Consider the following 13,207-nt stretch of genomic DNA (forward strand, 5'->3'; position numbering starts at 1 on the left):
GGCTTGGATGTTATGCGGGCTAATGCTTTATATGCCAAGAAGTCTAAATGTTACTTTGGTGTTAGTAGAGTTGAATACTTGGGACAATTTATATCCAACAAAGGAATCTCCACTAATCCTACAAAAGTTGCAACAGTGAGGCAATGGCCATTACCTTAGTCATTAAGGCAGTTGAGGGGTTTTCTCAACTTAGCAAGGTACTACAAAAGGTTTGTGGGCAAATATGCATCACAACTAAGCCCCCTCACTGATATGTTGAAGATAATTAGTTTTAGTTAGCCTGAAGAGGCAAAGCTTGCATTTCAATCATTCAAAGATAATCTGAGTCAAGCACCATTTTTTGCTCTACCCGATTTCTCTAAAGTTTTTGTAGTAGAGGTGGACGCTTCAGGTTTGGGAGTGGGCATGGTGATAATGCATGATCATCATCCCATAGCATTTGTCAGCATATGAAAAAGAATTACTCGTGGTGGTACTTGTAGTCCAAAAGTAGAGGCATTACTTCCTTCACAAACAGTTTGTAATTAAGACTGATCATAGAAGCCGTAAGTACATCTTGGAACAAAGGTTCTCAACAACTTTCCAACAAAAATGGTTGGTGAAATTAATGGAATTTGACTTTATAATCAAGTATAAACAAGGTACGAAGAATGTGGCCGCTGATGCACTTTCTTGGGTGCAATGTGATGCCTTGATGATTCACCAACCTAATTCAGACCTAATAAACAAGATCAAAGCATCATAGCTAATTGATGTAGACTTATAGAAGCTCTTTGCAAAACTATAGCAAGACCTTTTATCTCCTAGACACTATAATTGCGTAAGGGGGGAACTTAGAAGGAAAGGTAGGTTGATGATTGGCAAAGATCAAGAGTTAAGAAAATTAATTCTTACCTGGTTACACTCTATAACTTGTGGAGGTTATTGAGGGTGAGACGCTATTATCCAAAGAATAAAGGTTATAGTATATATGAAGGGCATGACTAAAGAAGTCAAAAGATTTGTTCAATAATGTAGTACTTGTCAGAAATGAAAATGATGAAGGCGTGACCACCACCACTTCCTTAGAAGCTCCCTCAAGAAGGATCACTAGAAGCATGTCTAGAGGGGAGTCTTCTATTCCATCATCTTCATCTTTGTTTTGCATCACTTTAGTTTGATTTTCCTAAGTTGGTTTCTAGTTGACTTATTTTGGTTGACTTGTTGACTTTGACCCTAAAGTTGACCTTTGACCAAGATTAGATTAACTTAAACCAACATGTTAATCCTTGTTTGTCTTGTTTTGTAGGTAATTAAGAAGAAGTAGAGTATGGCTAGGTGGCACATGGTGATTTGAGCACTTGGATGATGTAGAAGAGAGAGGAAAGCAAAAAGCATAAAGTAAACGCAAAAGTAGACATGTACCTTGTCTCCTTTTGCCTTTTTGGTTTATTCCTTTGAAAGCTACTTGGTCTCCTTCCTCTTTTGGCCTAGAATCCTCATGGGAATGCATCCACCAATCATGATCCTTCACTTGGCCGAGACTTCACTAGCTTTAGGTTTCTAGGGTTTGCTTGTTAGTCCATTCCATGTTTTTGTATTTGCTAAAGGACCCCTATGAACTCCTATTTAAAGGGTGCTCCTTGTCTTGTAAAACGGTTGATCATTTTGTTTCTAAAATATTGTGTTTCAACCATCATATTTTCGTGAGCTCTCCTTCCTAGAAGTGAACTCACCTTTGCCTTATCTTGCTTGCAAGTGGCGGCACCATCACTCATCTCTAGGGTTTGGTTGGCTTAGATCCCCCCTATGAGTGGCATGCTTCTTCCATGCTTCATCTTCTATGCTTTTCATTTTTAATGTTTCTTCTTTCATTTTGCTCTTTAAGTGTTGTTAATGCTGTGTGAGTTTTAAGTTTGAATCCAACTCTCTTCTTCCTTTCATGAGCTTGAGAAATGAACCTTCACATCTAGATAGCTTGCTATCTTAATGTCCAGTGAGAATTTTCAAAAAGATTTCTTAAAAAACTTCACCATATTCATAACTCTAAAAGAAAACAAGATAATCCTTCATAAAAAAATATGATAATGCTGCTTCCCCTGTTTACTACAACCACAACTCATTCCTGACTTAGTTTGGCAACACATTGCCATGGACTTTATAAAAGGCCTTCCCAATTCGTATGGAAAACAAGTTATATTTGTGGTAGTCGATAGATTGAGCAAAGTTGCTCACTTCATGGCCTTGCAAGATCCCTACTAAATTGCATATGTGGCTCAATGCTTCATGGATAAAATCTTCAAATTACATGGATTTCCATCCTCCATCACATCTGACAGAGATCCCATTTTGTTTAGCTGGTTTTGGAAGGAGTTCATGACATACCAAGGAGTTCAGGTGCACATCTCTACAGCCTACCATCCTTAAACAGATGGTCAGACTAAAGTAGTAGATAGGTGCATTGAAACATACTTGAGATGTGTGTGTTCGAATGATCTGAAGCAATGGTCAAAGTGGATTCCTTTGGTGGAAGGGTGGTACAATATTACCTATCAAAGTACTGTCAAAGCCAACTCGTACGAGATTGTCTTTGGTCAAGTTCCACCCACTTACTTACCATATCTCCCTGAAGAGTCTAAGATTGAAGTTGTTGATTTACTACGTTAGTAGGAGTCTAAAATGTATACTTTATATTTTTATGGTTTTCATGAGATGTAAATTTCTTAATGACATTAGTTTCATTACATTTTTTTCAACATATAGAGTGTATGAACCATTTTGGGATCGTGTAAGACCCGCGAAATTTAATTAATTAAATAAATAAATAATTAATAAATGCGGGTAGTAGAAGCCTTTATGGCATTAAATTTTGATTGGTATGACGTGGAAAAGTACTAGCTCAAATGGTTGAGAGTACTTTGATTGTGTGAGAATAAGACTTGGGTTTGAGTTCTATGTATGCCATTTATGTGTTATTTAATTATTATTGTTTTAATCATATGATTAATCACGTTCTCATGATATAATGCTTGAATTGTATTAGTTAGCATGAAACATGAATGAGCATGATGGTTTAGCATTGACTTGGCATTGGTGAGGTTATGGGTTCAAACCTTGGAGAACCCAAATTAAACCTTAATTTTTTTTTTGGTATTTTTGGCTTTGGCTTGAATATGAAAAGTTGATGGAAACCCTACATGAATAGGCAGTCATGGGTAGCTGAAAAACAGACCATAAAGGTCAAATAAATGGTAATTAACATCACCATTATGCAATTTTCGTTTTGTGTAATTAAACCACATTAAAGTCACGTTTAAAAGGCAAATTTGTGGTGAGAGTGAGGGTTTTGGCAAGCTGGGACTGTACTCAGAATTAGTGCACAAAAATTATTAAGATTGGTGAGGTTTGAGTGAGGTTTTGGGGCTGAATTGAGAGGAAGTCAAAAGGGAGGCCATTGGTGATCATTGGAAGCTCTCAAGTAATCCACTCATAAGCAAAAGGATCCAGGTTAGGGGAGTTTTCCACGTTAGTTTTATGTCTTGACATGAAATGTATGATAAATGTATGATACTTATGCATGAACCTCGACTGTACTGTGATATTTTTGAATGCTGGAAATTTTCCAGAAACTGCCTAGCGGGCTATACATAGCCGCCAGGTGGCTTATACCATTTTTGTGCGTGTTTCTGGTTTCCTGGAGGAACCGCCTGGCGGTGAAGCCTTGTACCGCCAGGCGACGCAAGCCTGTAACCCATTTCTGGGTTTTTATGATGAACTGCCTGGCGGGGATGAATTTCCGCTAGGTGACACGAGTCTGTTTGATGCAATTTTGATGATTTTGGGTTTTTGGGATGATTCTGAGTGGAGGAAACTAAAACCTTAAATGTTAGAAGCGATGAGGAGTCATATTCCATTGGAGTACATGTAATTAGAGACTAAATTGGATGAAAAATTGTATGAATTCCCTTTAGGGTTTAAGAATTGGGGTTTGAGATTCTGGATTCAATTAGGGAGAGAAGGTTATGACTATTATGTAGGTTGGAATCAATATAAACGTATCGTGAATCTTGAAACATTGGAATGGTGGTTTATTTGGAGAACTCGTGGGAAATTGGAGTTGAGGACTCGCACAGGTGTAACAACAATTCTGGAAATTCCAGAAACAGATGCGCCGCCTGGTGGAGCATGTTGTGTCGCCAGGCGGTACGTGTAGAACAGTGAGGATGAACTTGAGCTTGACAATGGAAGTGAAATTCAGAATAGGGTCGACTTTAGTAGACTGAAGTAAGGCTGATTAATGTTGGATTGGATATTAGGAAAAGTGATTGGTGCATGAGTAAAATTAGTAATACTTGAAATAGCTTAGTTGTGTTGGAAGAATTAATTAAAATGGAATTGTGGTTGCAGGGGAAACATCACAATGGTTGTCATATGTTGCCATAAGCTGAATTGGTCAAGTAGGGGCTGACTTGAATTAGTTGGATCCTTTGATATTTAGTTAAACATAGAGGATGTTTATTGATACTGAAAAGGGATATAGTCGTGGTGCTGGTTTGAAGGAAATAATTAGAGCTTGTAAATAAATGATAAGTGAGAATGGTTGGAATTATCTATACGACTAAGGGGATGAATGCACAAGTGAGGTGCTATAAGGTCTGGAATATGATGGTACTAATATAGGGGACTCTAGTATCGACCTAAGGCATATTAATTAAATTTGTGCAGTGAATATGTGAGTAAGGGAGTGGAAAACAGTGTCTGAAACCAAGCCAAAATCAGTACTGCGAAGAGTACTGGTGTGGCGCCTGGCTGCATTATGGGAGCTGCCAGGCGATAGAGGTGTCACAGGAGGGAGTCTCCACTCTTGGCGCCTGGCGGCACAAAGTTTCTGCCATGCGATCGCTAGCTAACAAAGGATCACTACTACGTGGGCGCCTGGCGACGAGGGTCTTCCCGCCAAGTGGTATTGGCAGCGTGGTACATTTTTTAGGCGCTTGGCGCCTGGCGGTACGTGACACCCGCCAGGCGGTCTGGGAGCTAGCAGCGCCTAGCGGCACGTGTCCCCCACCAGGCGATTTTACTACTGTAGCTTGGAGTTGTTGATTTCATAGGTGTGCTCTACAAGGTTTTTAATGATGCTTTAAAGGTGTGATTGCTGATGTTCCTTGAGTTGTGACTCGGAACGTATCCCTTGAGTTGTGGATGGGGATAGGGGTTAAGCACGTGGTATTCCTTGAGTTGTGGCTCGGAATAACATCTCTTGAGTTGTGGCTCGGGATGGCGGATGAACACGAGGAACTCTTGAGTTGTGGCTCGGGTTGGCGAGTGTTGCCGGTGTGAGTGTGCTAGTTGTGGCCAGTACGGATGGGTCCAGATAGATTGCCCTCCTCAGTAGTTGACTGACGAGTTTGGTAGTCTTGGGACGTTGCGAACTATGTTCGTATTTGGGAACTTCACCTGGCGTTACGGTGTATGATTCGTAACATGGTTTCCCGCACGTGCTCTATCGGTTGTGACCGATAGGTATGGCAGCAAGTCATCTTGAATCACTAGAAGAGGTAGAACACGAAAGTCATGGTTGTGGCCATGATACATGAAATTCATTGGATGTTTGAGCATGTCTAGATATAGTGGCAGATCTTGGTCAAAATTTATGGGGGAGCCAAAATAATATACTCAATTTATATATTTAACATTTTTGTCATTAATTCAGTGAAAATTAATACATAATTTAATATAGCTATCATTATAACAGAAAATACATATATCTAAATGATATTGTCATTCATTTTTTCATATTCTTGAACTTATCAAAGAATTGGATCATAACTACATTTTTTAGCTATTTTTTTTTCAATGTAAATAACCATATTATTTGCAAAATATTTATTTTCCATTTTACTAATATGCACATATCAATTCAAAAGTCATCACAAGCTTTCATTTGATCATTGTTATGCTTATGCGATGAACAATCTTATTGTCTTGTTTTCATCTTTACTTCTTTTTTTATCAATTTTAAAAAATAAATTTATTATTTTATTTTTTTATCAATATACCTATTTATAAAATAAGTTTAAGACTAATAAATAATTTATTATAATCTAATCAAAAATTGAGAGACATAAATTACTAAAAAAATTATGATAATCAAGTTACAATTAAAAATCCTTTATAAAAAATCACATAATACATTATTTGCTCTTCTATATTCATAAAAAATGAATATACAAAAGGGTAATAAGATAAAAAAAAGCAAGGCTAAATATTAAACAAGTATTGCACTACTAAGTGATTTTTTTCCTTTAAGAATAAGAAAAGATATGAAAAAGATGAGGACAAAAATAATGAGTTTATATTTAACTTTTTTTTTCTCAATAACAAAAGAAATCAGGTAAGAGTAAAAGATGAGTACAACACATGAAAAAACACAAAAAACAATGTGAAGAAAAATTAAAATTATCTTAACAATTTTTTCTTTATTATATTTAATTTTATATTGTACTATTTATTAATATTAAATATTATACTTTATAAAAGAAATAAAAAAAATATCTAATTTGATTTTTCTTAATTTTTGGTGGATTACTATCTAATTTAAAATGATATACATAATTTAAAAAATTTTAAAATATATATAATTTAAAAAAATTTAAAAAATTTAAAATTTAAAAAAATTAAAAAAGTTGGGGGGCCGTGGCCCCCTCCCGCTCCTTCGTGGCTCCGCCACTGTCTAGATATATATGTGGTATATAGGTGTATGTTATTTTATATGCTATATTTGTTAAGCTCACCCTCTCTGCTTGTGATTAGCGATGATCGTGTACGTGGTACACGTGAGCAGATGTTGTTGATGCAGGTAGCTCTGGTGAAGCTTAGCTGCGGAGAGGGGATAACTTGGGAAACTTTATGGTTTTTTTTCCTTGGTTTTGAAATAAGATGTAAACCATTATGGGTGTGATTATAACCTTTTGTTTTGGTGATTTATGGATTTGAACATTGTTTAATTATTTAATAAAGATTAAATTTTCTCACGTTTTGGGAAAATGAGGTATTATTAAATATAGTTTACTTTAATTTACTTTCTTTATTTTATTAAAAATTCGTAATATCCTGATGGGATGTTACAAATCGCATATTTATTATGTTTGTTTTATTTTATTCATTATCCATTATTTATGAAATCTAAGCATATGGTATGTATCCATATTGGATATTATCTTTATGATTCATGTTTATATTTCTTAATTGGTATTTATGCTTATGTCGTAATTGATATAATTTATTTATTTATTAATGTTATTCAACTGGGAGATTATTGTATTTTATATAATTTTATTATATAAAATTATCATTCTCCATTTTTTTATTATTGTGGATTAACATTAATGAATAAATTATATTATTTGTTAGTATCAATTATATTGCATGTGGTTATTTAATTTATGGATAATACATATTGGTTTTTGATGAACGGTCCATGATGAGTTTGATTGTTCAATAAACGGTATGTGATGGACTTAAATATTCAGTAACTTGTTGAGAGATCCCTGGTCTCTACTGGTAATATAAAACTGATACCTATTAATCAATTTTTATTATGACATAAATTATACTCATATACGAGATATGTTTTAGAATAACCTATCAGAAAAAGAACAATATTGTCTCAACACATGTATAGAAATTCACCTACTTTATCAATGACCAGGTACGTCTCTACGTCCTAATTTTTTAGTATTGGTAACTGTTCAATTAATTTAGGGTTTATTGTTTATATGATTGATCTTTGTGATGCCTAATCTAAAAGAATATACTAAAGGTTTTCCTAAGGGAGGAGAAACATATAGAAACTTGAACCAACTTTTGCATTTAATTAGTGTTGCACTAAAATAATAATGATTATAGCATGCACACTTATGTTAACCAATTATAAAGGTGTGTTGAATTTAAAAGAAAGTGTGAGGATGAATTTGAATAGATTTCACTAAATGAATATGTGTATTTCTTTGAGTGAATTTAAAGAGTAAAGTGAGTGAATTTAGAGATAAATTTTATAAAAGTTAGTAGGTGACTTCAATGATATGAAAAAAAGAGTTAAAATGAATAAAATTTAAAATCACCTAATTACCCTTGTGATAAAAATAAAATTAAATAATTTTTAGATAAGTTAAAAATATTAAATTTTAATAATATTTTAATTATGTTCCTGCAGAGAACAAATAAGATAAGTTAGGCACGAGTATCACCTTACAATGTAGTCCGCTATCTCTTCAGTTGGCCTCTTCCCATTCGATACATGTCGGCTTGAACCCAGGAGGGGTTACCTGCAGAAGAGTCTCCGAAGCTGAAGTAAGTCAAAGCTCTCAGAGAGTCAAATCAGTGATTAATGAATGCGTACCTTTAATTGCTGGGGTCCACGTGTATTTATAGAGCATTAATGATGTATGATCATCCCATGAGCTGGGCCTTGACTTGGGCTCTAACTTGGGCTGTGAGTGGGCCTGGGCCCTAACCCAGGCCCTTAGGGTTTATTGAACGCGGGGGCTTCTATCATACTGAGTTTATTGAAGTGGTCGGCCTAGGCTCTAATCTTATCGGATACGCTGGGGTAGTCGGTCTAGGCCAGCTACTTGCCTTGATGGCTTATGTTGGCGATATGAGGTGCAGGTTGTCCCCTTAGATGTTTAGTTTAGGTTAAAACCGGTACAAGTTAGGCTAACTCGGCCTAGGCTGGATACTTGGCTGCCTTGATATGCACATTGTTTACTTATTTGGTCGAGTTGGACTAGGTGCGGTACACCAGTCCCCCAGCCTTGTTCGATATGAGTTGTCGGTCATGGATGATATGTGTTGATAAGCTAGCGGAACCGGCTAGGTGTGATACACCATTCCCCCAACCTTTAAGTGTGGTGAACAGTGTTAAGGCTAAAAAAGTGGTAACCGTCAGAGGGTAGGTGAAGAGGCGTCAGTGGTCAAATTGAAAAAGTTTTGGCGCCGTCGTTTTGAAGTGTCATATCCTTTGCAATGATGGTGTCGATTGGTCTGAGGTATGATTTTGGCGGGAAGAGTTTCGTCGTTTGGGATCATGGACTATAAATATGGGTTTGCAAACAGATGAGGGGTTACTTGTTTCATTTATGAGTTCTGAATTTAGAGACTTGTGCGCGTAAAACTGTCCGACTGGTCTTCAATTTCGACCGACATCTTATTGTAAAAAACGAAACCAGGTATGTCCAGTAGTGGTAGCGTGTCTTCGTCTAGAAGTAGTGAAAGTACCGAGTCAGATAGAAGTAAGGATAGGCGACTTGGCGGAGAGGGTACGAATTCTGGAGTTGTTACGAGCGGGATGTCGATGGAGGTTGTGAGGGAGGTTCGAGAGGATCCCCCGAAGAGTTGGAGGAGAGCAACTGGCCAGCGAAAGGCGGTTATGGGTGGGTTGCTGCTGATGTTTGTGATCAATCATCTTTATTCAGATGGTCTCGTCTGTTGAACTCTTGGTTGAACTGCACACCCGTCATCTCCAAGGGTGTCAGTGGAGACATTGTTTCGCTAGAGAGGGTGAGTGCCGTCGACCGGGTATGCCACGGGCACGAGGGGGCTACCGAGAAATTCTTCTACATGTATATATGCCACTTTGCTCAGCTTCATGTGCGACTGCCCTTAGACGATTTCACTATGGGTGTGTTGCGGGCGTTGAATGTGGCACCCACCCAGCTACATCCTAATAGTTGAGCCTACTTGCAGGCCTTCCGCATTCTGTGCAAGTCCTTATATTTGGAGCCCACTCCCTATGCTTTCTTATATTTTTACGACACCAGACCCCGGAGGCCGGCTACTTGGCTCTCTTTGATCAGTCGCCCCAGCATCAGCAAACTGGATGCTTTCTCCTAGTCTTTCAAGCATTTCAAAGATGGGTACTTCAAAGTCGTTGTCAAGGAAGGGGGTAAAGCTCACTTTTTGAATGTGGATGGGAGTACCAAGTTTCCCTTTAGTTGGACCAGCAATCCTTCTCGGTATAAAGACATGGGAATGGAGGAGTTGTCGGCTAGTGATAAGGAGGTGGTGGGGATGTTGTTGAAGTTTGTCGATAAGTTGCCCACTAAGGGCCTAGTTAGGGTTTATAATTCGGTGCACCTGATAATAGATATTGAAGGTATCTGTTTATTACTTAAGATGTGTTAATAATGCTAAGTTGTTTTGATCCGAGTCATGATGTGTTATTGCAGGGCATATGGCGCAGTCTGGCAAGAAGAATCTGACGCTCTTTCAAACATTGAGGAAGGAAATGGCCGCTAAGGCCAAGGCGGCTGGGAAGGCTGATGTTCCCAACCTACAAGAATCGGTGGTGGAGGTGCACGTGCATGGCGGAACGAAAAGGAAGGCTGAGCTTCCGCCTCGACCCGGGAAGGGAAAAGATGTGAAGAAGATAAGGGCGGCTCTTCTTGGAACGGCTAGCGGGGCGGGGTCAGTTAGTGGGGAAAAGGGGCCTGAAGCCGGGTTAATCGAGTTGCAGGAGATATCCGTGAGGAAGGATATTTCGATCACCCTCCCGGATACCGTTGTAAATTCTATTGATAACATGGACGCGGAGCATATTGTGAGAACAATGGTCGAGTTTGGGAGCAAAGCTTTAGTTCTGAGCAGGCGTGTGGGGTCTCTTTATAGGAGGGAAGTAAAGGAGGTTGGGGAGTTGCAGGGTAAGGTGGATAAACTGGAGGAGGAGAAGGCGGCTTTGGAAAGGGAAAAAGAAGGTTGGGAAGCGGAGAGGAAAAGGTTGGCAACATGGAGGGTGCGTTGCTTGGACTCTGAGGAAAAGTTGAACAAACGTATAGGGGAGTTGGAGGAGGATTATGAGGACTTGAAGGACAAGTATGATGGGGCTGTTGGTGAACTTGATGATCTGAAGAACAACATTATTCAGGAGCACATCAATGGTTTTGAGAAGGGGTTGCGGCAGGCGGCCTTCTTCCATCAAGATGTGGACGTCACGGATTCAAAGTTCGATGTGAATAAGGACGTAGTTGACGGAAAGTTGGTGAAGGAGGACGAGGGCAGTGTAGATGAGGAGGTGGAAGAGAAGGCGGCAGAGGAGGAGAGGAAGGTGGATGATGCTGCGGAGGTGGCCCATGATTCAGCAGAATAGGACATCAATTTTTTAATGATTTAAAAGTATTATTTAGCCTATGTCTGTAATAACTAGTACATTATGTTCGCTGCGTTGGTACATTTTTTGCGTTTATGCTTAATGTGATTAGTTTCTGTATGTTATTGTGTATACCCGGGGTTACAAGTATTGGTTCGATTATAATACACGTTCAGCTGAAGTAGAACTTTAGATGGGATATATTCCATGTGTTGGGAATCTCTTCCCCAGACAATTGTTCTAGGCGATAAGCTCCTCCTCTTGCATCTTCTCGTATGCGGTATGGACCGTCCCAATTGGCGGAGAACTTGCCATCCTTCTTTCTAGCACTGCTGGCCATTCTCCATACTAGGTCCCCGACGACAAATGATCGTGGGTGTAGGTTTGCATTGTATTTCCTGGCAGCTCGTTGTTTGGCAGCTAGGTTGTGTATTTGGGCTTTTTCTCTGAGTTCGGGTAGGAGGTCGAGATGTAAGGCCATGTTTTGGTGGTTGTGGGTTGGGTCGTATAGTTCTCGGCGCAGGGATGGTTCGCCAATTTCTACTGGTATCATGGCGTTTGCGCCGTAGACTAAGCTGAACGGAGATTCGTTTGTTGATGATTGGGGGGTGCATCTGTAAGCCCATAGTACTTCTATTAACTCTTCAGGCCATCGGCCTTTGGCGGTATCCAACCTTTTGCGCAGCTCTATGAGGATGACTTTATTTGCTGCCTCTGCCTGCCCATTGGTTTGTGGGTGTTCTACAGAGCTTGTGATGTGCTTGATGCCTAGGCCGGTGTAGAATTTGGCTAACTCCTTGTCGATGAATTGTCGGCCATTGTCTGTTATAATGGTATGTGGTACACCATATCTGCATATAATGTCCTTCCACACGAACTGCTGGACTTGCTGGGCCGTGATAGTGGTTAGCGGCTTGGCTTCGATCCATTTGGTAAAATAATCAACGCTACGATTAGGAATTTTACTTACCCCTTGCCGGGTGAGAAGGGGCCGAGGATGTCCATTCCCCATTTAGCGAATGGCCATGGGGATAGTATGTGATGTAGTTGTTCCTGTTTCTGATGAATAAGGTTGCCATGCTTCTGACATGGCTTGCACTTCCTAACATGGTCCTGGCAGTCTGCTTCTATAGTGGGCCAGAAGTATCAAGCTTTGAGGACTCTTGTAGCCATGGTGTGTGCACCGGAATGATAACCATAAATTCCTTCGTGTAGTTCTTTGATGATATATTGGGCTTGCTCTGTCGTGACACACTTAAGTAGGGGTTGGCCGTATCCGCGTTTGTAGAGGTCATCGCCTATCATAGTGTACCTAGCGGCCTTAGCCAGCCAAGTTTTGTCTGCGTCGAGGGGGGGTTGTCGGTTTTGAGGTATTGAATGTAGGGGGTGGTCCAGTTTTGGGTTTAAGAGGGGGTGACGTTGTTAGCTGGGGTGTGGGTTAATATTTGGCAAGTGTGTGTGATAGAAGGTGTGGATAGTGTTTGCTGTAGTAGGGATCGGTTACGGTTTTTGAGCTTGGTGCTGGCCAATTTGGAAAGGTGTCGGCCTTGACGTTCTCAGTTCTTGGGATGTGTTCGACGCGGACTTGTTCGAAAGCGGATTGAATAACTGCACGGACCAGATGGTAATACTGTAGGAGGATGGGGTCTTTGATTTGAAATTCGTCATTTAGATGACCTACAGTAAGTTTGGAGTCGGTTTTGCATGTTAACTTCTTGACGCCGACTTCACGGGCTAGGGAAAGGCCGGCGAGGATGGCTTCGTATTCGGCTTGGTTATTTAACGTTTTGAAAGCAAAGTGAAGGGATTTTTCGATGAGGATGTCGTTGGGGCCTTCTAAGACGATGCCGGCACCGACACCCCTTGGATTTGAGGAGCCATCTACATGATGCGTCCACTGGTCCTCAATGGGTGTTTGTTGTAGGTCATTGACGAAGTCTAAAAGAAACCGGGCTTTGATGAGGCTGTGGGGTTCATAGCGGATGTTGAATTCTGACAGTTCCACGGCCCATGATGACATGCGTCCGGCTAGATCTGGCTTTTGTAAGATTTTCTGGATTGGGTAGTCGGTCTTAACGGTTA

This window comes from Vigna unguiculata, chromosome 3 (genome assembly GCF_004118075.2).
Source record: "Vigna unguiculata cultivar IT97K-499-35 chromosome 3, ASM411807v1, whole genome shotgun sequence".
NCBI classification, from domain to species: domain Eukaryota; kingdom Viridiplantae; phylum Streptophyta; class Magnoliopsida; order Fabales; family Fabaceae; genus Vigna; species Vigna unguiculata.